Source organism: Aphelocoma coerulescens, chromosome 1A (genome assembly GCF_041296385.1).
Source record: "Aphelocoma coerulescens isolate FSJ_1873_10779 chromosome 1A, UR_Acoe_1.0, whole genome shotgun sequence".
Taxonomy (NCBI): domain Eukaryota; kingdom Metazoa; phylum Chordata; class Aves; order Passeriformes; family Corvidae; genus Aphelocoma; species Aphelocoma coerulescens.
Genome location: NC_091014.1, coordinates 76,859,292 through 76,885,151, shown reverse-complemented (window position 1 = coordinate 76,885,151; position 25,860 = coordinate 76,859,292). Strand labels below are relative to the sequence as shown.

Below are 25,860 nucleotides of genomic sequence, written 5' to 3'. Positions count from 1 at the left end.
CTGCATCTGCAGCTCATTTACAGATTCTGCATGTTTATAATCCAAAGTCCCAAGTGGGCGCTCAAATGAGTGCCAGACCTTAATAACTGTATTTTAACACTCTTTAGTACTTTAAAGGAAGATAACAAGATACTGTCGGCCATAAAGCCATGGCATCCCCCCACTAAGTTCCCTCATTAAACACATGCAGGAAAAACAGTGTACTCTACAGGAAAAAAATGTAAAAAGAGCATGTACTGACTCCTTCTGTTAGCCATATTTTCTTAATACAAGCCAACATCAATCAATCAATCTCTTCACTCAAAGTGCAATTCTCACCTCTCCATGTGGAACACGTTAATTAGTTTCCATTAAAAAAACAAAAAAAAGGATCATCTACATTTACCAGGTACACAGAAATAACAGGCTTCAGTGTTGCTTTCTCTGTGTCAAAGAAAAGCTAAGGGAATTCTACTCTTACCATAGGATACCAGACACCATTTTGACTGACACAAAATACAAGCTCACAAAGCCAGCGTGGGTGCTCTGTTTTGATGTATAACTTTTTTTTTTTTTTTTTACCCTCTCTGTGCTTCTGCCAGCACTGAATTTAGTGTTAATTAAAAAGTGCTGGCTCGGCCCTGCACCAGGAATGCAGCTGCAGTGCAGCTACACTGTTGAGCTGCAGTAGCAAAAGTGAGATGGAGAAACTTCTTGCAGGGCACTGTGGTTAGATGCAGCTAAGCATCAAGCACACGAAATCTGTTCTTTTTCATAAGGGAAAAATAAGAAAATATTGAGGAAAACTAGAGAGCTGCGAGGTAAAACAGGTTCAAACTTAAACAATTCCTGTACAAAGAAAAAAAAAAACATTTATTACTAGCAGAATTAAAAGTAAAAAGAAATAACAAGAAACTAAAGCAAACCTCCCCTCTCTTCCAGCATCCCCCTCTTTGTACTCAACTTGCACAAAGGATAACAGAACACGGGGTTTTGGCCAGTGATGTAGTTTCTGAAAAGTCTCTTTTTTATGATTAAGGAAAAAGAAAAGGGTTTCTTCTGCTGCTGCAGGTGATGAGAGATCTCACCACCAGCAAAGGGTGGTCTCTGCAGCTCTGGAGACCATGAGAGGGTCTAGGAATAAAATATGGCCTTCCTGCTACTTAAAAAAAAGTTTTACAGTGGCTAAGGAGGCTCTGCTCTCCTCCTCCAAGAAAAGTTGCCTTTCCTGGAGTGAAATGATATAATGAAGATTACATACTTGGGTGAATAAGCTTCTGGTAACAAGGAATGCTTTTCCCTAGAGCTATACACACAACCCAGCATGAACACAGTCCTCACCACAGAAATCCTGGTGAGGAGCAAACTGGAAGAAGAAAACCAAGAGGAGTGGCCCCTGGATAAGATCAACATATTTCAGGCCATGAATCAGCTGGCTTCCATATCCAGTATGTCATTTACAGAGAATATTATGGACTAAAGATTTCACTTATAATTATGAGAACAATAATTGCAGTCAGGAAACAACCATTTGTTGCGCTGAAATGCTGCCTTAAATGCAGTTTGCAAAACAGCTTCAGGAGATACATTTCACCTTCCTCTGCTTGCAAACGAATATAAAAAGTGATGCATGCATTTGGGGGGGGGGGGGGGGGAGTGGAACAGACAAAAAAGCTGTGTTGTCTCCTTTTGCTGATTTGAATAAAACATGTCTTCTCCTCTTCAGCTCATCCTCTGAAGAAAAACTCTACAACCAAAAAACGTAAAGAACTGGTGATGAGGTCAAAGGGTCAGGATTTAAAACCAAGCAGCAACCACCACACATGAGTTCTACAAAGCTTAGTGCAAGTCATCTCCTAATTTCAGTCTACATCTGAACAACTCTCTGCATGCCAGTGCACAAGTGCTGCTTGTAACCACTTTGCTCTCACCTCAGCAGGCTAAATCACAGCTCTGCAGATGAGGCTGCAGGGGCATCCCAGAGCCCATCCAAGCACACTTCGTTTAGGTTTGTTCTTTTCTTTTTGGCAAACAGCACCCAGATACTGCTCTGGTGCAATCAGGTCTCCTGACAATGTGAAACTCACACTTTAAAGAGCCCACTGACAGATGGATTCAATTTAATGCATGACTATGAACAGCTGCTCCTGATCACCGGCTTGTACAGCGCACTCATTCATCACAAAATAGTTCAAAAGGCTGAGCTGAAATGGAACAAATGAATTTGAAGGAGTATGGGAGGTACCATGCTAGCCTTGGAGAATGTGTCAGATGTAAAAAGCACAGCTATGGGACTGCCATTAATTTATTCCTGTAAATGCTGCCTCCACTCTATTAGCAGCATTCTCCAGATTCTCAAAAATCCAGGAGGGCAGCCTGAATAAGGTATTAGAAGGTGTAATTAAATACTCCTTACTGAAGGTGATTTTAACTAAGTCACTAAAAGGAGCTGACAGCATGTTTAAATTGTGCTGGGGAAAACTTCAAGATGACAAGCCTCAAAAAAACTGCTGAAGGAGGTTATTTCCCCAAGTGCTCTAACTCAGAAAGAAGATCCATCAGCCATGCAATGGAGGGCCACAGACCTGCCTTTGCCACCTTCATCATAAATACTGGGAGAGGCCTTACTGCTTTTAAAGTTTTCATCTTCCTCTTTGGTCCATCAGTGCAGCTGCAGCCAAGAACAAGTCGCAGCCTCACAAATGAAACCACCCATTTTGATGGTCTGTGAAGAGATGGAGAGCTGAAACAGAGATGAGTAATTCACATTATTTTCTTTTTTTCTTTTTTTTTTTTTTAATTTCAGGAATTATGCAGCAAAAATAGACACTTTAAACATCACAGTGTTTGTCATGGCCACTGGATCATCTCTGAGTGACTCAATTTTTCACAGAGCACTTCCTAGAAGTTGTGCACAGGGCAGCTTCAGAGAAGTTGGGAAGGAGGGTAATATGCAGCAAGGAAAATTCTCCACGAGTTGCCTCAGGTGGCAATTCATTCTTGCCAAACCCTAGGTTGCTAGGGTTTTCTAGGAGAGGGGAAACAAGTTTCCAAGACCTTTTTGAAGGCAATTCGTATCTACAAGTGCTATTTATAGCATCTTCAGGCACTTGTATCATCAAAGTAAAGCCGTACTTGTGTGAATTCATGAGGAAAGCACGTAATGCTTGTGCAGAATTCTGAATTTCACACACTTTTGTATCACTATGCAGTTGGTTAGATCAGATCTTTGTATCTTAGTATGAAAAACATACTTATCTATTTTGAGCTGCAGTAAATTTACCAATAATTTGTTGTAACACTTATTGATAGACGGGGAGTAGAAACAAAAAAGAAAATTTCCTCGGCATAGAAAATGTAATCTTTGCAATGGTAGGGGGGAAAAAAAATTGGGTAATATTTCACCCTTTCCTTCTACAGATCACCTTTGCCAGTCTCATGCTCTACCTACTCTCCTTCCTCAGGGCCAGGTAACGAGGCAAAGCTCAGGTGTCATAAGCTTGCACAAATAAGGCCCTACAGCTCCCCTTCCACGCAATGGAAAAAAGCCACTGCTTGCCATCACCCAGCCCCCTGCAGCACGCCTGCTAGGAAAGCAATGAGGGGAACTGACAGGTAGATCTCTACCATGTCAATAACTAGCTCTGAGACAACAGCTTCAACTTATTTTGGGAACCCAACCCGCTGCCAGGGTACACGCTCCGACGCGGGGGTGAGAAGCCGTGGGCTCAGCAGCATTGTTTTATCTGCCAGAGCCAAGGCAGGAGCACACACTCTCTGCAAAGGTTATTCATCACCACAGCAACCTCCAAACAAAGGTGGGAGCCAAGTCAAACAGCCCTGTCCCTCTGATGACAGAGGGTGAAGGTGCTCTCCGCTTGCACCCTACAGGGGACTTAATTGCTTGGGTTGGTTTTTATGTCACTGGATCTCACAATTGCACTTCCAGCATCCCAGCACGCATGCCCAGAGCAGAGAATGGCCACACTGATGCATTAAGCAAAAAAATTCTTCTATAGGCCCAGCTGAGAGAGAAGGACTGGCTGATACACAATTCCTTCTTGCCACACGGCGAGCAAGTGCCATATTCTGTTACACGCCATTGTCACCCCGCCCTCTCCGCGTGCTCCCCTAGGTACCAGGAGTAGCTGCTGTAAAATAAACACCCCACCAAAACCCAAGAAAACCCCAATCTGTTCAACTACCATTCTGTCCTTCCTCTCCCTTCACCACTTCTTTTCTTCACATCCTTTTTCACTCCACGGGAGATTAACGATTTTGGATATGTTACGAAAATCCAACCGAGATGACAGAACAATTGTAAACTCAGCAGAAATGAAAAGCAGAGTGTCTTCTTCCCCCCAAACCTGGAAAGAACAAACCCTGATGCTTCCCCAGTCACTCGAGGAAAGAGATTATGATCATTTCTGAACCTTTCCAACTACAAGCCAGGAGGAAAAAACACTGTTTGTAATGACAAGCTGTCAACACTCGGCGAGCAGCATGGCTCTCATTTGTGACACTGAGCTTTTGCCTGCAGAGCTGGGCATGTGGGCACCAGCAGCCAACACCACATGCAATGACAACACTGAAAATGCCCAGATTTCTCTACTTCTCCTACAGCACATCCCCCACCTGAGCAGCCAGGCCTCAGGATTTAAAAGGCCAGGTACCCATTTGTTTTCAATCATGGGATTTAAAAAGAATCAAACAAACCCAATGGTTCCTAGGAATTTTATTTTTTAAAATGAAAGCCACAGGTGACTGGAGCAGATAACAAAATCTCATTATCTCTCATTTACTCCTGTCAAGAACTAGAAATAAGTTAAATTTTGCTGTAGTAAAATGATCAGAAATACCCATCTAGCTTCAGTGCTTCTTGGATCTAAGCAAAATGTATCATAACAAAAGGGTGGTTTGATTTATACCAATAGCTCATTTTTCTTGAGTTTCCAAACAATCTTTGGTAGCTAACCATTAATCTTTTGCAGGCTTATGATGGTTCACAATTTCTGTCAGTGTGTTTCAGCACCCAACCACCTGAGGCAGGAGGTTCATTTACCTGATTCTGCAATATTTGTATTAGCCAATCACTTCAGTGATTTGGTACTTCAAGGGAGCCTATAAGAAAGATGAGGACAGACCTTTTGTCAGGGCCCACAGCAACAGGACAAGGAATCATGGTTTTAAAGTAAAAGAAGGTTGAATTAGAATGGATATAAGGAAGTTTTTTACAATGAAGGTGGTAAACTGGTTGCCCAGAGGGGTGGTGGATGCCCCATCCCTGGAAACATTCATGGCCAGGTTGAATGGGGCTCTGAGAAATCTGGTCTAGCTGAACATGTCCCTTCCCATTGCAGGGGGGCTGTGCTCGATGGTCTTTAAAGATTCCCCCAATGCAAAAGATTTTATGATTCTATAATACTGCTCTGACACTATAATTAAGAACTACAGATCGAAAAATAATTTTTTTTTTTTAAAAGTGTAAGAAAATTCAGCTTCCAGATGAAGGCTCAAGCTGCAGTTTCCAAAGTTCACATTGTACTTGCAGGCAGCAAGCAGCAATCGAGCAGAATTGCAAGCAAAGTGCAAAACACCACTCAACCCCAAGGGCAGGACATGCTCCAGATACCCTCTGCACTTCAAGTTCTATCCTCTATAGTGCTCCCAGAAATAGAAAAAACAACAAAAAAAAAAACACCAAAAAACAAACAAAAGCCCCAAAAAACAACAACAACAAAACAAGCCAAAAAAAAGCCCCAAAACCCCAAAATCCCAACAGCCAGAAACCTGCGTGTGAGCTCACACACATTTCTCAAGCACAGCCATAGGGAAACCCACGAAACTGGGTGTGCTCGGAGCACGCAGTGATTTATGTCACAGCATAATCACCACCTGACGTGAGAAGCAGGCGCTGGCTTGACTCAGTCTTTATTTGTGCACACCTTCCTGGTGATCTGGAGTTTCAAAAGAAACCTCTCCACATGCAGATGGCTTCCCAGCCATGTTACACAGGAGGAAAGGTTTTTGCCTTCTCCCCCACGCTGGCATTCTGTCTTGTGAGGCAGACAGAGACCTCAGACACAACACACAGACATTTGTCCTAAACTGGTGTCCTCCCTGACCAAGACACAGCTGTGCTTCCACTGAAATTACTGGGCTTCTCCAAAAATCTGTGGTCTCCAACTTTTAATAATTGAATATATTTACGAGCAGAAAATAAAGTGCACTTAAACCAAGTGATAATGATTTTAAATAAAAAAAGACTGCTTCAATTACTACCTTGTTTTCTCTATTTCTACACACACCTTTAAAATTGCAATAATTTTAAAACCTTTCTCCTCCAAAGCTGCTGCCTTTAGCACTCAAGTTGCTGTATTATTTAAGTGCTGGGGTTCAGAGTTGTCCAGCAGTAGAAAGGAACTGCATCTACCTTCAGTGGTTCCCAAGATAGCAGCTGTTACGCTTGAACTGAAGCAGGAAGAGCAGCAGCAATAAAAAGGAAAGGAACTTAAGGACAGGTATGTTCCAACTTGCAAATATACAATGGTGACGTGACAATAGCACCACATTTGTTTTCCTAAACTTTCCATTAATTAAAGCCTACTTGTTTTAGTCTGGCTTAATAGGCTACTGGACCTTGAAATAATGTATTTGTATTCCTTGCTCTGCCTTTGCCTCCTCCAGCATAAAGCAGAATTACCCTTGTAATTTTTCAGGCTGGAGTAATTTTCCAACTCTGTTGCTGATCTAGGTACCATGTATAGCTCAGGACAGTGCTGACCTTCAGGTTTTTGTCCAAATATTCCAACAAGCCCTTTTAACAATATGGCAAGAGCCTGCAAGAGTCAGACAAGTGCCCTGGATGCACATTGCCCTTCCTGCACACATCCTTACAGAGGGCTCCTCCCACCTGCTCCAGAAGAGCCTTTCAGGGATTTCTGCCTAAAGCACAAACCATCTACCCTGATATTCACAGGACAATTCAGCACCTGATGCTGAGCTGTGTCATGCTGATGCTTTAATGGGACTCTATCCATGTACTACCTCCCCCAAATTCCACAGAGATTTTTAAATGATTAGCTATAGCTAAGGCCACATATGTTGTTTTTAATAGCAAACGTGTGTTTTACAGACCAGGCTGCATCTCATCAATAATTCCTTGGTGCCACGCTCCCAGAAAGACAGCAGTCAGCCCAGCATGACGGAGTCTTAAATAAAGCAGGGTGTTACAAGGTGTAAGGCAGCACTCCACACATTTGCTGTCAAAGAATCACAGCATTTTAGCTGCTGGAAGAAGCAGATTGACATTGTTTTATCAAGGAAAATCACAGACTGGAAAAACTGACTAGAAACCGCCTTCCCCTAAAAAAAATTAATTGTTAGCTATTGTCTTTTGTAGAGAGGTTATGTCTAGGATTGAAATGGAAACAGGATCATGCCTCAGAGGTCAGAACAAGCTCACACTTTTTTTTTTACACAGCATCTAGTAAAAGGAAGCTGGGGATGAACTTTGTCTGCACACAGCCACACAGAGATTTAAACAGGAAAAAAACCTCAAATCCATGCACTTACATAAAAGGCTTTGGGTAGTTTCATTTTCTATTCAGCTGGAAAGGGAGTGAACCAGCACGCACACACACATTTTTAATCACCCTCGTGCTGACAGCAGCCAGTCACTACTTCTGTTATCAGAACCCCACAGCTTGCACTTCCAGGCTATGAAGAGCTAAGGAAGAGGGTATAAAATCTCCTCTGATTAAAAAAGCACAGTGATATCATCTAGTATAACACACAAATGCTACAGATTTGAAGTTTGGCCTCACCAGGACATTACTCATTCAGTGGAGAGCGAGGGGAAAATAATCCATAAACATACAAACAAATAGTAAGGATTTCCTAAGATTAGCTGGTAACCTCGATCACTCTTATTTTCTCTAAGCCCATCAGTCACCCTCTGGGAAAAACAAGCATGGCAGGCCAGTCTGTGCATCCAGAAACTTACAGTTTGCAACAGATGCCAGTTGTTAAAGAGACAGAGAGAAAAGAGAGAAGCTGTGCTTACGCTCAACTCACCAGTGATCACTTGTGCAAGTGCCACGTGCCTGGGCTTAAAACTTCAGCTCGGGTAGATGCTGTTCCTGCCACTGCTTAATTCAGCTGGCTGGCATCTCTCCAGAGGTGCTCAGAAGGCAGCTGCCCAACAGGACAAATCACTGAAAACCAGAAAAGAAATAGGTTCAGATTTGCAATTCCACTGCACACTGTACAATGAATTCAACTTGCTAATTCCCGACTTCTTAAAATATGATTTCCCTCAGTGCATGACAGGGAGAAATACAGTTCTGGTTAGAGTTCATCCACTACTGTCAGTGTGAATTTCCTAAATACCAGTAATACCAAAAAGAATTCCTGTGCACAGCTAACAGGACTCACGGTCAGGAAAACTGGAGAGCCTCCACCATAAAACCCTTCAAATTTTATCACTCCTCAATTTTGAATCTGACATTCTAGAGTTAGTCCTTTTCTATTTCATTTCTTTATTCATATCCAAGACATTATTCTAACTTAGTTGTAATACAAGTCACTTCCAGCTTCAGAGCTGCACTATTCCAGTGACTGAGCAGTGTGGACACAATATTGCTTCTTGCAAGAATTTCTCTTGCTTCTTCCTAAGCCCGTGGGATACTTTTCTCTCACAAAGAGATTAGCAGAAGTTCTGTAAGCTATGAACACCTGCAACCTTGCAGAGCTTTGTTTATGGTACAGTAGAAAAATATTTTGACAGTGGATGTTTTAGGATTTTAGCCAATCACCCCAAGGGGTGGCTGGTCCTTTGACCAATTAGACTATGAAGAAAAAAGTCTATAAAAGAGTTTGTAAAATAATTAAATAAATCAATGTTGCTGCAAAATTCCTGCCAGCTGGATCTTCTCTCCTCTCCTCCCTATGGCTGCGGGATACAGTAATAGAGCAGTTCTTCAAATTTTAGCAAACCTGACCAATTTACAGTGGAATTTTCTTATGAGTTACCCTCTTTAGGCCTTCATTTTGACATTATCCCAATTCTGTGACTTCTGTGAGAGGTTCCATTTCCTCTCCCTTACAGGGCCAGCCCCCCAGTGATGTTTTCCATTTTACAATAAATCCAATTAAAAATAATTCAGAAGTACAGATCAATTTGATATAGCAACAGAACTAGAAAGAAGCAGTAACAAGTCAACTCAGTAACAGGACAAGTGACAATAGGTCAAATTCAGTCAATCTGAATTGATCCTGTAGTTCAACATTAATATAGAAAGGAAAGAGTATACTGAGCTAGTTTTTGTACTAAGCCTTATCAAGCTGCTGACTAATATGACCAGATTCTAGTGGTGGTTTATCTGTTAATCAGCTATTTCTGTCAAAAATGTAACATTTTAATATCTGAAGGGGAGATAGACAATTAATGGTTTTTTTCTGACCAGGAAACCCTCACAGAAGAAAGGACAACACACGGGCAACAACACTATAGGGCAGGTTGCCATTCATGAGCCTCAGCCTTGCCCAGCTCAGTGACCTTGGGCAAGACTCTCTACCCTTCCATGCCCATTTCATTCCCTTCAAAACAAGGATGAAGTTCAAGAAAGGTAAGGAGTTACTGGAGAGGGTCCAGCAGAGGGACATAAAGATGATGAGGGGTCTGGAGTGTCTCTCTCAAGAGGAGACTAGGGGAGCTGGGCCTGGTTAGTCCAGGGAAGATAAGACTGAGGGGGATCTCATTAGTGCATATAAATATCTCAAAGTGGTGCCAAGAGGACGGTGCCAGGCTCTTTTCAGTGGTGCCCAGTGACAGGACAAGGAGCAGTGGCCATCAACTAAAAGACAGAAGTTCCACCTTAGCATAAGGAAGAACTTCTTTACACCGAGGGTGGCAGAGCACTGGAACAGCTGCCCAGGGAGGTTGTGGAATCTCCCTTTCCTGGAGATACCACAAACCAACTGTTCTTGTGTAACCTGCTCTAGGTGACCCTGCCTTGGCAAGGGGGTTGGATGAGATGATCTCCAGAGGTCCCTTCCAACTCTAACTACTATGTGTGATTCAGTAAGAAAGGGGGGAAAAAAAGGACAGACTACTCCTCTTTTCTTTTCCAGTAGTAACTTATGATCTCAGTAGCTTCTTACATAGAAATTAATTCTTCTCACCAGAATGGAAGACTAAAGAATTCTGCTAAGAAAAGGAAGTAGCAAACACTAGCATACTCATTGTTTCCAAGCTCCTTATCTCTGAAATTTGTTACAGGTTTTGGGATTCTCATCTGAAAACCAATGTAAAACAGAAAAGGACAAAACAGATTTCACTGGTGAGTTTCTGAGCTCCTCCTTGCTAATGTGATTGCTCTGTTTGCTGCCCTGGACATGAACACAGTTAATGAATAATGACTGTGCAAACAAAAAATCAGACAATGATGGGAGGGGGAGGGAAGGGTGAAACGATTGTGTGGGAGGCTTGGATTGGATCTGGCAACAATTAGAAAAATTGATGCCCTTTTAAATATAGGAAAAGGCTTTTCTGGTAAGATAAGATGGACATGACATTCAAAATACTTTAGTCTTGGATTTAAATGTATGGAAATAGAAAGTTCAAAAGGTTGGGGTTCTTCATTGTGTTTTCCTTTTATGTTAAAAAAGGTAGCTCTCAAAACTTACATGCAAATGTGTGTGCAAACCTTCAGCTCCCTTCAAAGCTGTTACAGGACAGATTTATTTTGATTTTCTCACTCTCTGGGAGTATTACTTACTACATGTAGCACTGCCTCCTACAAGGTACAAGACATCTTTGATTTCCCTCCTAGTAAGAGCCCAAGACAGTAAAAGTTACAGTCACTTGAACAATCAGTCCAATAACCTACTAACATCACTTAAGATCTTCCCCTAACTGGCTCCACCGAGTATATTATCAAAAGAGGGCACCAGAGATTGCTCCCTGTTTGATTAAGGTTGCACAGTGCACATTTCCTTCTCTGCTGTTATTTACAATTCCGGCAGCTCCTGCCAGATTCTCACATGTGAGAAATGCCTGCTACAAGCACATGAAATGCATTATCCCAGTACTCCTTTAGTAGCACAGAGTAGCTTAATAATGTCCTTTAAAAAGTTAAAAGGGAAAAGGACATTTCTCTACAAAACTCACACACAATTCCTCAATTACAAAATAAATAAAAACCTCTTGCAGTTTTACTCTGTGCCTCTACAGCTCTTTTTCCTTAACATCATATTTACATGGTCATTTCTACAATGAGATATAGCCACTTCTTAGTAAGTGCTATTTCATAAACCACATTTACTACCCTAAAATTTATAATCACCTTTTCTGTTATTCAGTACCTTTCATCAGCAGACCTCAAATAGCATTTAGAAGATTTAACTGTGTTGAACCACCAACTACCACTGCAGATGTGACTTACAAAGTGAAAGCACAATTATACAAGGCAGGATTTATCCAGGCAATATGGACTGAGATAGTTATTCTTGCAAAATAACAGAGAGATAATTTAAAGTAAGGTATCTACAAAGAATAGTGTCTGTGCCAAGAGACTGTTTGTATTGGTTTTGCAAAGAGCGCACAGAATGTTCTTTTCCAAAGAACCACAAAACAAACTTCCTGAACTAATGTGAGTTTTCTTTTTGCTTGCATTTAAGCCAAGTAAATGTGGCCCAGCCAAACTTACTTAATAAGAAGGGAAAAAAAGAATCAATTAATTTGGCACAACCTTGTCTTGAAAGAGTACAGTCACACGCTTCAAAGTGAGTGGAAGTGGTCACCTGAACAGATCTGGAACCACTGCTACTATGTGAAATTGGTAATAACAGTAGGGAAGGGGCTTTTGGACTATTTTTTTAAACCATTGTTTCCACAGCATTATTAACAGCTTTAATTAACTCTCTTCCTTTTTGTTTTTTTTTTTCTGGTTTTAATGATAGCCTCTTGATGCACACCAGAAAGGTTTGAGGATGTGGAGAAAAGAGAGGCAGTGTGTGGAGATGGTAACGCAGCACACAGGAAAAAGAACTTGAAATTATCACACACCAGTTTATTTAACCTAATATTTTGCTCCTAAATCAGTCATTTATGTAATCAAATTAAAAAAACACCCAAAAAAACCCAAAATACCAGAAACAACTAAAGATATCCAAAACCCACAAAAAACCCCCTCCAAGTTCTGCTCAGCTTTTACCTCCTTTGGCCTTTCAGGAGCTGATGGGTAAGTCCACAGGGAAAAGCCTCTTTGCAAGGCAAAGATAAAAGCATTACTGGTAAAGTCAAGAGAGACAACATATCCTTTAGTGTGATGCATTTGTAATCCCTGTTTTAGAAGTAGTGATGAATTTAAAATTAAAAGACATAATACACATCCTCCACCCTACAGGGAGATACTGAGACCCCCAAAAAACACATCCGTGTCTAACTCTGCAGCAGGTCTGTTTACACACACATTTGTGAAAGTTTCTTGACTAACAAAAATGCTCATTTCACAAGATGCACAATGCAAGACTGCTTCCAGCATCTCTACAAGTACAGTTATTCCCTGCACCACTGACAGATTTGTCACGTTTGCCACACAAATGCCCATCTCTTCTCTCTCATGGGCTAAGGTGCTGCATCATTTCGTCAGAATGCCAGAAGGAAAGGAAGCCTCCACACAACTCATGTACAAGTAAGACACTTAAAAGATTATATTCAACAATATAATTTCAAAATGCTGCATGATAATTCCACTATAGTTATCCTAAAGAGAGGAATAAAATACCACCCAAGAGTGGGATGGATATAAAGAGAGACAGCAATCTGATGGGAAGACAATAGAACTGCAAAATGAGTTTCACCTTACTTACACTGATGCAAAGTTTTTAAAATCCAATTTGATGTCTAAAAGTTTTCCATCTTCATTGCCACAGGAGTTCAAAATTCCTGCAGATATTTATTATTATTATTGCCACCTTTTGAGTGTTTACACTTTCCTTGGTTCCGTACATTAATGTCAGACTTGGTTTATCACAGCCAGATATCAGATTTCAGTGCCTATTGTCACAAGCTGTTTCCTTGTTTACTTCTGCATCTTTTCCAGCTTCAGCTTCTTACGGGGTAGACAATGAAACCAGTTTTTACTTTTAGATTCCTCCTGCCACAATGTTTGGTTTTCAAACTCTGCAAGGATCAGGTTTAATAAATTGAAAATCAATCAGTACTATTTTTATTTTGAAATCAGAGAGAAACTATATTAGTCTCATGTATTATAAAAGTTCCTTTTATATATTCAGCTTGGATCCACTTCTGAACCTGAGTGCATTAAAGTTACACTGTCAAATATACTCATATGTAAACCCTTATTCTACCTACCAGAGGCATATCTTGGTAGAATTCCTACAGTTGCTATTTTTTCAACTGAAGCAAAGAGAGATTATTAATAAAAAAAAAAATTTAAAAAAATCCAGAAGTTACATTTCTGCCTTCCTGAAGTCAATACACAGTTGGTCTTGCATTTCAACAGTCCTGGGATTCCTTGCTAGCTCTACAAAAGACAAATCTGTCTCTTCAGATACTTGCAGGGGGCAAAAAACCAAAACTGAGAACAGGGTATTATTTAGGAAGATGAGATTATTCTCTTCAAATACCACTACAGACTCTGAAAGGATGAGCATAGAGAGCATTGCAAAGGGGAACAGACACGGGGTGTTGCTGGCTCCAGATTAAATTCACCACCCACTCCCACAAAGGGACATCGCAAGACTGGGAGGGCTCTTAAAAACGACATCAACTCCCAGACCTTTGACAAGGACTAATGGAGCTTAAAAGACATGTGGGAAACATCACATGTGGTTACAGAAAAAGCAGTAAGAAAAGTAATTTGGGGTTTGGAAAGGAGCAGGAGAGTGCAAGAAGGGGTTGGTTTCTTACTAGTCACTCCGAAAGGTGAGCAGAAATTCTCAGCCTTTGATTCTCAGGCTTAGCACTTTTGATGGGACTTGAAGAACATTCTAAACACCAATTTCCAGATACTGCCTTGTGGCAAAAACACCCATCATATCCCTGTTCACCCTTTGCATTCCCTCTGCACCACCCAGAGACACTGCATTTATCTCAGGGGCTTTTTCCATCCTACCACTGGCTTAGAAGGGGAGGTTGTTTGTCACAGGTGCTCAGAGCTGTAGAAAATAAGCTGTGAAAACTAACTGTACTAGGTCTTCTAGTTGACCTTTTTTGTTCAATTTGCCTGTTCAGCAAAGGGGAAAAAAAAACCCCAAAAAAACACATGAGATTCCACAGAAACAGGGAAACAGAGAACACGGACAGACTAGTGTAAAACAACATCCACTCTGTGCATATCTCAGCACTAGAGATTCCAAAGATGTCCACTGTGCTCAGTAGCAAAGTAACTTAATTTCCCAGCTGCCTGCTATCAAGCCCTTCCTTTGCTGGCCCTCTTGTAAAATGAGAGCTGAAATAATCCAGGCAACTCTCCTGCTGTAGCCTGAAAAGTCAGGCTCTCTTACTTTTTCAGAAAGGCAAAGCACACTATTAAAAATGCCCAGTATTCACGTGAAAATGTAACAAATAAAGAAGCTAGTTTTAAAAAATTGCAAATTTTGCCTTGTGTAAATTTATAATAGCTCATTAGTTGTGTGAGACTTCTCAAGATGTGGAAGAAGGAAGTCAGAAAACAGGGATCTCTTTAAAAAGAAGGATGGGGGAGCAGCACGAAGGAACAGCCAGTAACTCCAGAGTTAAGAAAACTCAGGGCCAAAAGGAGAATGACAGAACATTTGGTTCACGCTGGTATAAATTTAATACTGTGCACTTATTAGCACAGATTAGGAACCTGGCCCTCCCTAACACTGGAAAACTCTATCATCAGGAAGATCCTGAATCTTTTCTGTCTATTAAGGAAAGCATGAACTGAAGCAGCCCTTTGAAATCACTTCCTCAAAGGAAAGCACAGGGGTTTTCACATCAATACACCTACAGACGTCCACCACATTACAGCCACTGTGGTCATAAAAGTTATTTTAAGCATGGCCTGTAGTAATAAATTAGTTTTAGTGCCAATAATTTTCTCTTTGTAGCTGGGGAGCAGGAGGAGTTCCCCCATCATGATGTAATCAGAAGTTACTTTGAAGCTGTATCGAAACTTGGATTTATTGAATTTTTATCCCAAGAGGAGACAGAGCACACCATAGACACAGCCCCTGAAACACCTAAAACCTGTATCAGCCTCTTAATTTTTTTCCCCATACTCATGCTCATCAAATCACACTGTTTATAGCCAATTATAAAACCAGACAGTCTTCAGCAGTACATGCAGTTCCTACACATTCCCTGGGAATCACGAAAGAGCCACAGTACTGAGACATCTGGATGCCAGAATCTTCATCTCCCCATCTTCTCACATGTCATTTCTTACCTATGCCTTTACACTTATCCCCAGTTAGAATCACTGGCTAGCTCATCTAGTCCCCTGGCATCAGAGCACTGCACTGTTGGTGATGTTTTCCAGTCTCTTCTGGTATCGCCCATCAAGGTCAGAAACCTTCTGCTCTAATTCAAAGCAACCTGTTACACAATTCAGAAACTTTGACCTTTTTTCTTCTACTCCATCATTGGTACTGACCACAGTCCTGGGACCTCTCATTATTGACCTCTACTTCATGAATTAATGGTTTATGATAACACAATGAAGCACAATAAAAGCCAAGTTAAATCTACCTAAAAAAAAGATCATTGCAACTAGGAAAAGCAAGGTTGTAATAGGCTTTATTAGTTAGTAGTGCATGTATGGAAAAAAGGGGAAAAAAAGACAGCAAACATGTTTTCAGGCCAGCTATCAGGTCTAACAAAAAAACTGACATGTTATTTTGAAAAGAAGAATCAAGCACCTAATAGCCTGCCTAGTCTGCAGCAAGGACAAGGTGGCAGCTTCCTCAGGGCCACTCTGTTCCTTCAAAAGAATCTGCAACACTCCCAACAGAGTATAACTACTAATTCCTATTTAAATATACAAACTAACAAGAAAACAACCAAAACAACCTCCCCCCCAAGAACCAGATTCAAACAATAAAACACATTTTTATAATACTGGTCACTACCACCTTACTACCACTTTTAATGTGATTTATTCCCACTGCGTCCATGCACGTCCACCATGGGCAATCCAGTCTGGAGCAGTACTCTGGCCAGGACAGAGCTCAGGACAATCTGAAAGGCAAGGACTTCTGGAGGCCTTGGTCTAGATATTCTCCTCAGATCCTACACGAGAATGACAAACATGACAGTTCCTTTGCTGTAGGGCAAGGTCCTTCCCTCAGTTTTCTGTAGGTGGTGAAAGGTACCAATGATGGCCAAGTACTCATCAGGAGCCCTACAAAGGTCAACTAGAAAATAATACTCCTTTAATCAATTTCTACCCAGCTACTCCCAAGCCTGAGCTAGAAATCAACTTTCTAAAAGGTTCCACTTCTTTAAAAAACCCAGAAGAACAACAGAAACCACCACTTATATCTATAAAGGTCTTCTAGCTAATGTTTCTTTTATTGAAGTCTATTAAAAAGTAATGCTTTCAGTAATGCCTCACAGTAATGCCCTTCTGAAGGTTAAGGGTGTACAAAAAGGAAATCCTCATGCTTAAATACCTTCCAACTTTGCTAATTATCTCTCTTCCTCTGTTTCATAATTTTGGAGCAAGGGTGTTCGCCGTTGATCTGATCCCAGATTCTCTTTGACTTCCTTGTATCATCTCATCTGTGCTTTTATTTGACTTACTAATAAGGAGCTGATTCTGCAACATGGCACATGTAAGTACAGAAGTTAATTAATATTCATTGTAGGCCAAGAGCAGGATTTACACCACAAACAAAAGAGCCTAATCCTGGGCTAACAAATCATACAGAAGAACAAACACTAAACGCTCAACCTCCCTGCAAACTGGAAAAAACCCCAAAAAATCCCCAAAAAACCCCCACCATGGTTACATGGATACTTTTCCTTGGCTCTGTATTAACCAGTCTCCATATCTCTTGTGTTTCCACACTATTTTTGCCTGGCAATTATGATCAAACCAGAGTAACGTAAATCAACATTGTTAGACAGCAAAGGGAGAACATTAAAAATCTTCATGGCCAAAAGGGACTTTTGTGCATCCCATCCAGGTCAAAAAAAAAAAAAGTAAAAGCCTTTAAGTTTCCCAAGAATGCCTAAAATTTTGTCTTGCCACTAGCAACAAAGCATTTCAATTGTGTTTGGTTTTGTTCACTGCACAGAGTAATTACCAATGCTGAACACACTAAAAATCCCTCTGAACAAACAATTCCTAACCCAATGTTTCATCATTTTAATCACACCACGAGAATTTTTCTGGGAAAAATAAATAAAATTAGAAATCTGCTCCAACCATTTAAAACAACATTCATTACGTCGTTATTTTGTGCATTCAAAGCTGCTTTCAGGCTTGCAATTGTGGCCATAAAATACCAATTCATGGCGACGAATGAAAACATAAAACCTCAAATTGGTAAACAAATACAAGAAAAATGTGAATAAAACACTGATCATTGTGGGCTGAAAGAGGCTATTCCACATCTTTGCATGGGGGAATAAACCTGGGGCCAAATCACAAAACTTAAGATGCGAGGCTATGGAAAAGCAAAACACATCTTACACACCAGGCTTAGGGGAAAAAACGGAGAAAGCTCTTGCTGTGTTCAAAGCAGGTTTAATGCCAACCCATGAAGCTCTTAAAAACACTTCTCCTTTCTTCTCTTCCTCACCATCCCTCTCCTTTCACAGAGCAGAAATCTGGCATTATCCCCCACAGAGTAAGACAATTCTGCAGCCTCAGGATCCTGCAGAGGACAACAAATGTATCCTAAACTGAAGCTGCCTGTTTGGCAGGAAGGAAACCAAATTTTTCAGCTACTGGAAAGTAGAACACAGCTCAGCTGAAGTGGGTGAAGCTGTGACCAAGCCAGCAGGTGCCCAGTCTTAAGCTCTCACTAAACACACAGCCTTGTGAACACAGAATGTCCATGCATGTTATGATTTTAGCTAAAAGCTTTAACATCTGTATCACTGCAATTTATTTGACAATCTATTAAACCACAGCATAAGAAACTGGGGACAACCTTTTTAAGCCTTTTGAAGAAAGCAACAGTTAGCAGTCTAGCTGGAAGTTGACCTTTTCCAATTGTTTGCGGGAGATGTGATGAGGTGAGAAACTCTAGAAGTGTCTCCAGTCTGCCAGGTAACCCACTGCATTATTTACATTGCCCAAGCAGTGTCATTTGTCTTGAACTTCAAAACAATTTGTGCACCCTTATTAGAGTTTAATAATAAATCCACAGTTTCCCCTCTGTTTGCTTGGATGAAATAAAGACTGCTAAAATAAAGGAAGGATGTACACAGCATAGGAAAAAGAAGAGAGAGAAAACTTTTGATGCATCAAAATCACACTCCAGAGGAAATACTTTCACTTCCCAGGAGGCTCAAAACACTGCTGTAGTGTCCTGCCACGCCAAAAACACCCCCAAACATTAACCAGCTACTTCAGGTTGCCCACCTAGGACACAAACTTACAAAATATATCAATTATGTCAGTGGATTACACCAAGCACATCCTGTGCAAAGCTTCCTGCAAGCTTCTAGGAATTGTTTTAAAACAAGGTGGATGAAAAAACGGGCCAAAGGAAGTAGTAAATGACAGCTCTTTACAAGACTGTTTCTAGAAGACCAAAGCTAATACTGTCTTTCACAGCCCTAAAACATTGAAAACCAATATAAAGCAAAAACCCCCCAAATATGCTGATGATGTCTATTTGTACAAAAATTTTCTTATGAGATAAGAAGAGATAAAAAAGAACATTAAATACACTCTTCAGAATAAGAAATGGAGAGATGTTTTGTTGCTTTACAAGAGGGTAATATTAGCCTGATGAAGACAAGTGTTTAAAAAAAACCCTTCTGTTGGATTTAAATCAAAAGAAAAATTTTCCTCAGAAACAAGAAACTGACCTCAAGATGCAAAACTGGCATCTGTTTTATTAAAATGCAGACATACTCAGGAGATTAAGTAATTCTGCATGGTCTCACACATCTAAGGATTCCTAGAGCAGGATTTGAATGGAAGATTTAAGTCAACTCAAGAACACAAATGCAAGTGGCTTCCATCTTCATCGCTTTTAGCTTTTTCTCTTTTGAGTATATGGAAACATCCACTATAGAAATTTTGTTTCTAGTACTAACATTACTATTAGAGTTGCAAATTTCATCAAAATAATTTACAGGCTTAGCATGACAGGATAGGCTTTATCAAAAGAGCTTTCAAGCTATTGGTCTGAAAAATAATCTTCCCATGAAGACAAAAGCACAGCAGTCACCATATTACTGAAGGTCTAACTCCAGCCTAAAAATGAGTAAGTTAAAATGTACTTACAGAAATCTAAATTTAAAATGTATTTACATTTTAACCAGAAAAAGTAACAGTCTGCTTGTCTAATGACCCTTTCAAGCTTTAAACTCTACAATATTATCTTTTTCTTTTTTTTTCCCCCTCCTATCACAGGCTTAAATTTAATTAAGATTAATTTGATTTACTGGTCCTTTAGGAATTGGACAAACATAATTAATACATTAGGCTGAAAATTCAAACTTTTATTAATGGGCTCAGGCAACTCCACAGGGACCCTCAAGTCTTTCAAAAAGTTAATCCTCATGTAAGTGTTGTGGCTTCAAACACTGGGCTTTTCAGTGAGAACATGCAAAACTCTCTCCCCACCCAAAGGAAAACAAAGATATGGTAATTCTCACAAAGAATTAACAGAATAATAGCTGGACATATAGTGAAAAGGTCCTTTGTCTTGAACGGCATAAATGCATCTCCCTGCCTAAGAGATGATTGTGTTAACTGGAGCACTGCTTATTCTGTTACACTAAATATTGCCTCGGGACCTCAACGAACCATGACACGGCAAGGCTACGTGCCAATTTATGAGGTTCCTTCAGAAGAATGACACTCAGGCCAGCATCTCGAAGCTCTAAATCTTTCCTCGTAGGAAACTAATGTAGATGTAGGATAACTTCGAGTACAGCAGCAGAACCAAGGTAAAGCGTTCAGTTTGCGCTTGTCACCTTCTGCTCCAGGCTAAGGCAGCCCCTCCCTGAGAGAGGACACATCCCACTTACAATGCAAAAACTTGTCTGTAGTAGCTGTAAGTTTTATCATCTACAGCATCCATAAATTAAGTCAGTAAACATTTGCTTAGTAGTGATGCCGGGCCAGTGGCTTCACAAGATCCCCCTGATACACCCTTGTGAAAGTAGGGAGATTAACACACTCCCTAGCCTCTAGAACAAGCAACATTGCAACAAATTCCCTCGGGAAAATTAGGCAGGAAGATGCTGTATTTATAAAAAGGGGAGTTAAAGTCACTTGGTTCCTTTTTGTAACCACTCATTATTTATATTGATACTGGCAATCATGGGATGGCTGCAGAAGGGACCAAGAAGGAAAGTTGTCATCACAGTGCTGTCAACATGAAACTGGGAACTTAAATACCACCTCCTGCAGTGAGTTGCAATCCGTGGCAAAGCTTTGTCCCCAGAATGCTACAGATTTTCATGAAACTGCCAGAAATGAAGACTGCATACAGTGGGCAAAACCAAACACAGTGGGCACAGATGGATTGGAAATAGAAATATCTATTACCAACTGCAAAAATGCTGCAGTCACAGGAAAATGAGAACATTGTGTTTAACGTTCCTGAGAGAAGTAAAAATGTTTTGCATACAAGGCTTCCTCGGAGACGTAACAATTCACAGAATTAAAAACATGACATTTTTCAGCCTAATTCTTTTCTAGATACTTGAAGTGCAGTTTTCTTTGCACTGCAACCACTCGGTGCTGATACAACAAAGAGCCTGTCAGTCCTGTACATCATACCTTTAAGTTCCAGTGAGACACGATTATGTGTTTTTCAGATTACATGTGCACTCTTCTTGACAATATGAAAGCTGGCAGTCCTCTAGCCCAGCAAGAAAATAATTATTTCCCCATATATCAATGCTTAGACAGTTCCTAAAACCCTAACTTCAGCTTGGCATATTGTTTTTTTTTCGGAAATCTGCAAATCCTTTGTGATTTGACAGCTTCCAGTACTATTTTCACAGTGAATTTCCTTGCAAAACCAGTGCTGAAAATTACATTCCTCTGTCACAACCTAAAGGAGAACTTTTTGCCCCAGCTGAGCACTTTCCAGGGCAAGCACTGGGACACAGCAGCAGACACAGGAGCGCTCTGGTCAGCTTGTGCCCAACAAGAAAGAAAAGATTGATATTAAAGTGCCTGTACTTGTTATTTTTCCTCTTGGAAAGCTGCTACAAGCCCCACATTTCACTGAATTATGTTCCAGCTTAAACAAAACAGCAGGACAAGGAGGGAGTTTGGGCAAATGTTTCCCACTGAATTTGCACGAGGGAAGGCAAGTATCTGTGGCCCTGCACAGTTGTCCTCAGCCGGTGTCCTGGGGGTATAAACTCTACCTGTTCTACCAAACTGCATGGTTATTTGCATTCCAGTCAGGACTGAGATGCAAAGCATCAACAACAGATTTCTAATTATAATTACGTAAAATACCACTCCTCTCCCAAGTATCAAACATCACAAAAGAGAAGAAGAAAAGAACTGTGGTTGTGCACAATAGCTCTCTCCTCCACCTCCAGGAAAGGCAGAAAGTTGACTACAAGCTTTGTTTTTTTAAATACTTTACACTTGCCTCCTCTCCAGGGAGATTTACAGAGGAAACAAATTACCTACGGCTTGCAAGCTGGCAACAGAGCTGGTCTGCAAAAATGTCTGAGCATAAAGGCTCAGGTCACCACCCTAAATTTCTTTGTATCTCTCGCCTTCAGCAAGTTCAACTTGTTTACCAAAACTGGCTCAAAAAGCCCCCACCAAACCCACAATAACAACAAAAAAAGTAACCCCCAAAAATCTATAGAGGATCTATCCAAGGGCAAAGAAGAATTGGCAGGATTAGTTGAGAACTAGATTCTCCCATGTGCTTCTTGGGGAGGGAGGGTGGAGGGTAAGGGGGAACAATCCCCACCTCACAGTATCCTGGCAAATGGAAGATACAGAGTTTTCTACCTCCTGAATCAGGAAATAATGGCCTTTTACTCATCAAAAAGTCAAGGAAACCACCACGAGCAGGCCCCAAAGAAAGATCCACCTGGTCTTTATTTTTTACCCCAAAGGTGCCAGAGCCATCACTCAATGCTACAAACGACTGATGATGAGAAGTAGGCAATAGGAAGCCAATGGCTGGAACGGAATAAATAGCAAAAAAAATTTACCAAAAAGCCTACAAAAGTTGAATGCAGCAAGCTAGAAGGATTTGGCCATGGTGAGAAAGACCCTTTGAAGATTTTTTGGCAGTCAGTCCAGGCACATCTCAACCACACATGCACATGAAGTACACCAACAGGGGTTGCCATCCCCCCCAGCCCCTCTCCAGAATTTGAGCCCTGCTGCAGTCTACAAACAGCTCACAGATGGTGCTAAAGCCCTCAGCCAGACTGAAAAGAAACTCAAACATAATTCAATCCAGCTGCAGGCTCAGGGAGGCACTCGCTGTGCTCTGCTCCACTGAGCACTTGGGGGCACCAACAGGGCTGGCTCACTGTCCTGCCACAGAATGAGTGGTAAAAACATCACCCGAAATAAGAGAGAATCTCTTACACAGAAGGAGGAAGAGAGGAGCCATCACATTCCTGCATGCAGGAGATGATGGCTTCCTAAGAAATCTCCTTGGATTAGAGTTTGGCAAAACAAAAAAGCATACAAATCAAAGAGGAGGGTATTATTCTCACTATATAATGTAAAAATATTTACACAATGGTTCCTTACACTTCATCCCCGTGAAGATTTTCTGCTTTCCCTTAAGTCCATATGCAGCCCCTTCTACTCCTTTCATGTTCTTAGGAAGGAGGCAATCAAAAAAGGAGATGTTTGAACTGCCTTGGACAAGGCCCAGCCTCCAGAGCACCACCTCTGAAGGTGAGCTCTTACCTGTGTGGTGCTTCAGAAGGAAACAATGCCCAGCAGGGCACAGGATGCCAGCTGCTTTATGGGTAAGAGAAAGTGATTTCCAGGAGCCCAAACCCAGCAGTGCAGAGAGCACCAGCACCTGCACTGACACAGCTGGGTGTCCACGTGTCATGCTCAGCTCCTAAAGTGTCCACAGCCTTCCCACAGCCAGGGCACTGATGGTGATGCCATGAAGATTTTTTGCCTTTTCTTTTATACCCCTGTTATACCTTTTTACAACTCCTGTATTCTCAGTGCTTTTTGCCTCCATTCTTGGACTTGTTTGTCAAGCTGAGAGACTGAACATCTTAGAAGCTTCATAGTTAGGGATCAGTGTGCCCCAGAGCCCAAGGTCCTCTCCAGAACACATTCTGTAAACCAAGATAGAACCATCCAGGGGAAGGTTCCTTGGGGAGGGGGGCTCACTTGAGCCTCTCATTGGGGAATCTTTGATAGATCTGCTAATTAGTAACACCTATAATGTTATACCAGATCTTTTGGGGTGGGCATTGAGGTGTGCATTGAGGTGCATTCAACCTGGACGTGTGCACCTAAGGATCCTTAAAATAAATCCCAAGGTAAAATCCCTTTTTCCCTTCTAACTGTGTTTGACTCTGGATTTTAAGACCACGAAAAGGCATCAAAGGAGACCAACAGCTTGGTCCAGACCCTCCATCAGTGACCATCAGCACATGAGAAGCTCCGGAGCAGCATCTTCTTATGCTCACTCAACAGAGAAGGAAATCACAGACAGGCTGCAGCAAAGGGAGGCAGAGACAAAAGGAGGGATTCCTTTTCCTCAGTACACCAGAGATGATGTTTTAATGGAGTTCACAGACCCAACACATTTGCAGAGAACTACTAGGAAGTTAAATGAAGTGTGCACACCTAACTCAAGTCCCCAGTGGGATGTACAGTTACCATAGCAACTTTCAAGGTCCAGGACAAACCAGATTTCTGATGCTCCACACCACTACACCTGTGGGAACAACATGGACAAAGAGTACTATCAATACACTGCTATTTTAAGTACCTGAAAAAAACCAAAAAAACTAAGTAGAAATATTTCACTTAGGATCACAAACCCAATATTTTTTTCTAGGAGGTCAAGAGAAAACCTTGTGCACAACAGACATTCAGAAGCAAGAACTCAATGAGATGCGAAGGGAAAAAAAGTCATCATGGAGAACAAGCCCCATGAGCTTAAAACTGGACATTCAACACACCTCCATTATGTGAAAGCACATCCTTCAGAAATGTTATTTAGCATGAGAGTTGTAAAACTGTAATGCCTAGTGCAATACCTCAAAGGCTGATCGGATAAGAGCCTTCTTTGAAATTGGGTCATTAGTTCATACAGGAAATGTGACTTTACTTGGAAGAGATCCTTCACTCACTAATTAGCATTAGTACTGTAGTAAGAGAACATTTCAGTTTTAGTCTGAGCCAGTCTCACCACTGTGCTATAGAAATCAGTTTTGTTCATTGAAGCAGCATTCTCTTGCACAAACACTAAGCTGCAGCCTAATTGCTACAACGGGAATGGCTTTCCTTTATAAGCATTTCTGCAAATGTCCAACTTTGTTATTTATACCTTTTCTTTTAGAAATTTCTCATACTTTTATTCAGCTGGTTCCTCGTTTCCATTTATTCAATGTTCAAACCTCATGTGAAGAGTTTCTATTAATTATTCAGAAGCATCCTCACTTTACTGGTGGATGAACTTGGATACTATTTCTTTAAATATGATTGCAGTACTGAAGTGTAACACCAGCAAAAAAGCTGGCAAAATCTGCCTTCCTTTGGAAAAAAATAATGTTGTGTTACCATCACAGAAAACTGATGTTCCTGTAAATTATGAATCATTGAATATTTTGTTGTGCTTTTAATTTTTTTTTTCAAGGAATCGTAACGGCACTTTTTTCTTCAGGAAGTTTAAGGGTTGCAAAACTTCCTTTTCCTCACACTATCATTATTTTTCAAGGAAAAGCCTCCAAGCTGTTGCATGGGAGGTTGAGAGAACTGTAAGCTTGCTTTAAAAAGGCTGGTCTTTAAGCAGAGAGCAACAAGTCTTAGTTTGTTTCAGAGAAATAAATGGGTTATTCAGAGGCAGCATGGAAGTCACAAATCCATTAGTAAAATCTGGTCTGTCCTAACCATTCCCATCACCTTGAAAGTCACCTTTGCACTCTCTATTGGGTTCAGACTGCTGAATTTCTGCTGCAAACTGAACTCTATTAAAGAAAAAAGAAAAAAGCTTAATTGAGATTCATTCATAACTAGGCTGTTTCAATTCTATTTATGAGTTTCAGGGTGTATCAATTTCAGCGCTCTATAGCTCTCTACAGGTTGCAGAAATGTTAAACCTGTGACACAACTACGTGACAGATCAGAATCAAGACACATCTACAACTTGCTGGGAGAAGGGGAGAGCTTAAAAAAAAATGGAAAATCACCCTTTGTCAGGTCAGTTTTACAGTTTCTGAAATGCCAGCTGTACATTTTAGCACACCACTAGTCTCAAATGGTGAAGGCACTGTCAATCAAAGACTCCCATCACAAGCAAGCTCTGGGCTTGTGTTGAGGCATGGAAGGGGGAGAAGAAGTAGGGGAAGATAATCTCTGCTCTGGGAATACACTCAGATATAATGAAGTGGAAAAACAATGAAGAAACTACAACATACAGGATCACCCACTACAGCCTTGTAAAACAAGCAGCATCAGTGCTGTGCTGAGGGCCAGTTGCAGCTCGAGGCACCCAGGGACT

The 25,860-nt window shown here is 41.0% G+C and overlaps 1 protein-coding gene across 4 annotated transcripts in view; it reads right to left on the bottom strand.

The window, feature by feature from the left end:
* The window catches only part of EPS8 (EGFR pathway substrate 8, signaling adaptor), a 128,771-nt gene that overhangs the window by 86,701 nt on the left and 16,210 nt on the right, over nt 1-25,860 (bottom strand). For all 4 annotated transcript variants that reach the window (XM_069003575.1, XM_069003574.1, XM_069003573.1 and 1 more), the window contains exon 2: nt 8,056-8,195. The gene's annotated coding sequence lies outside the window, so the exon portion shown is untranslated. The remainder of the gene's footprint in view (nt 1-8,055; nt 8,196-25,860) is intronic.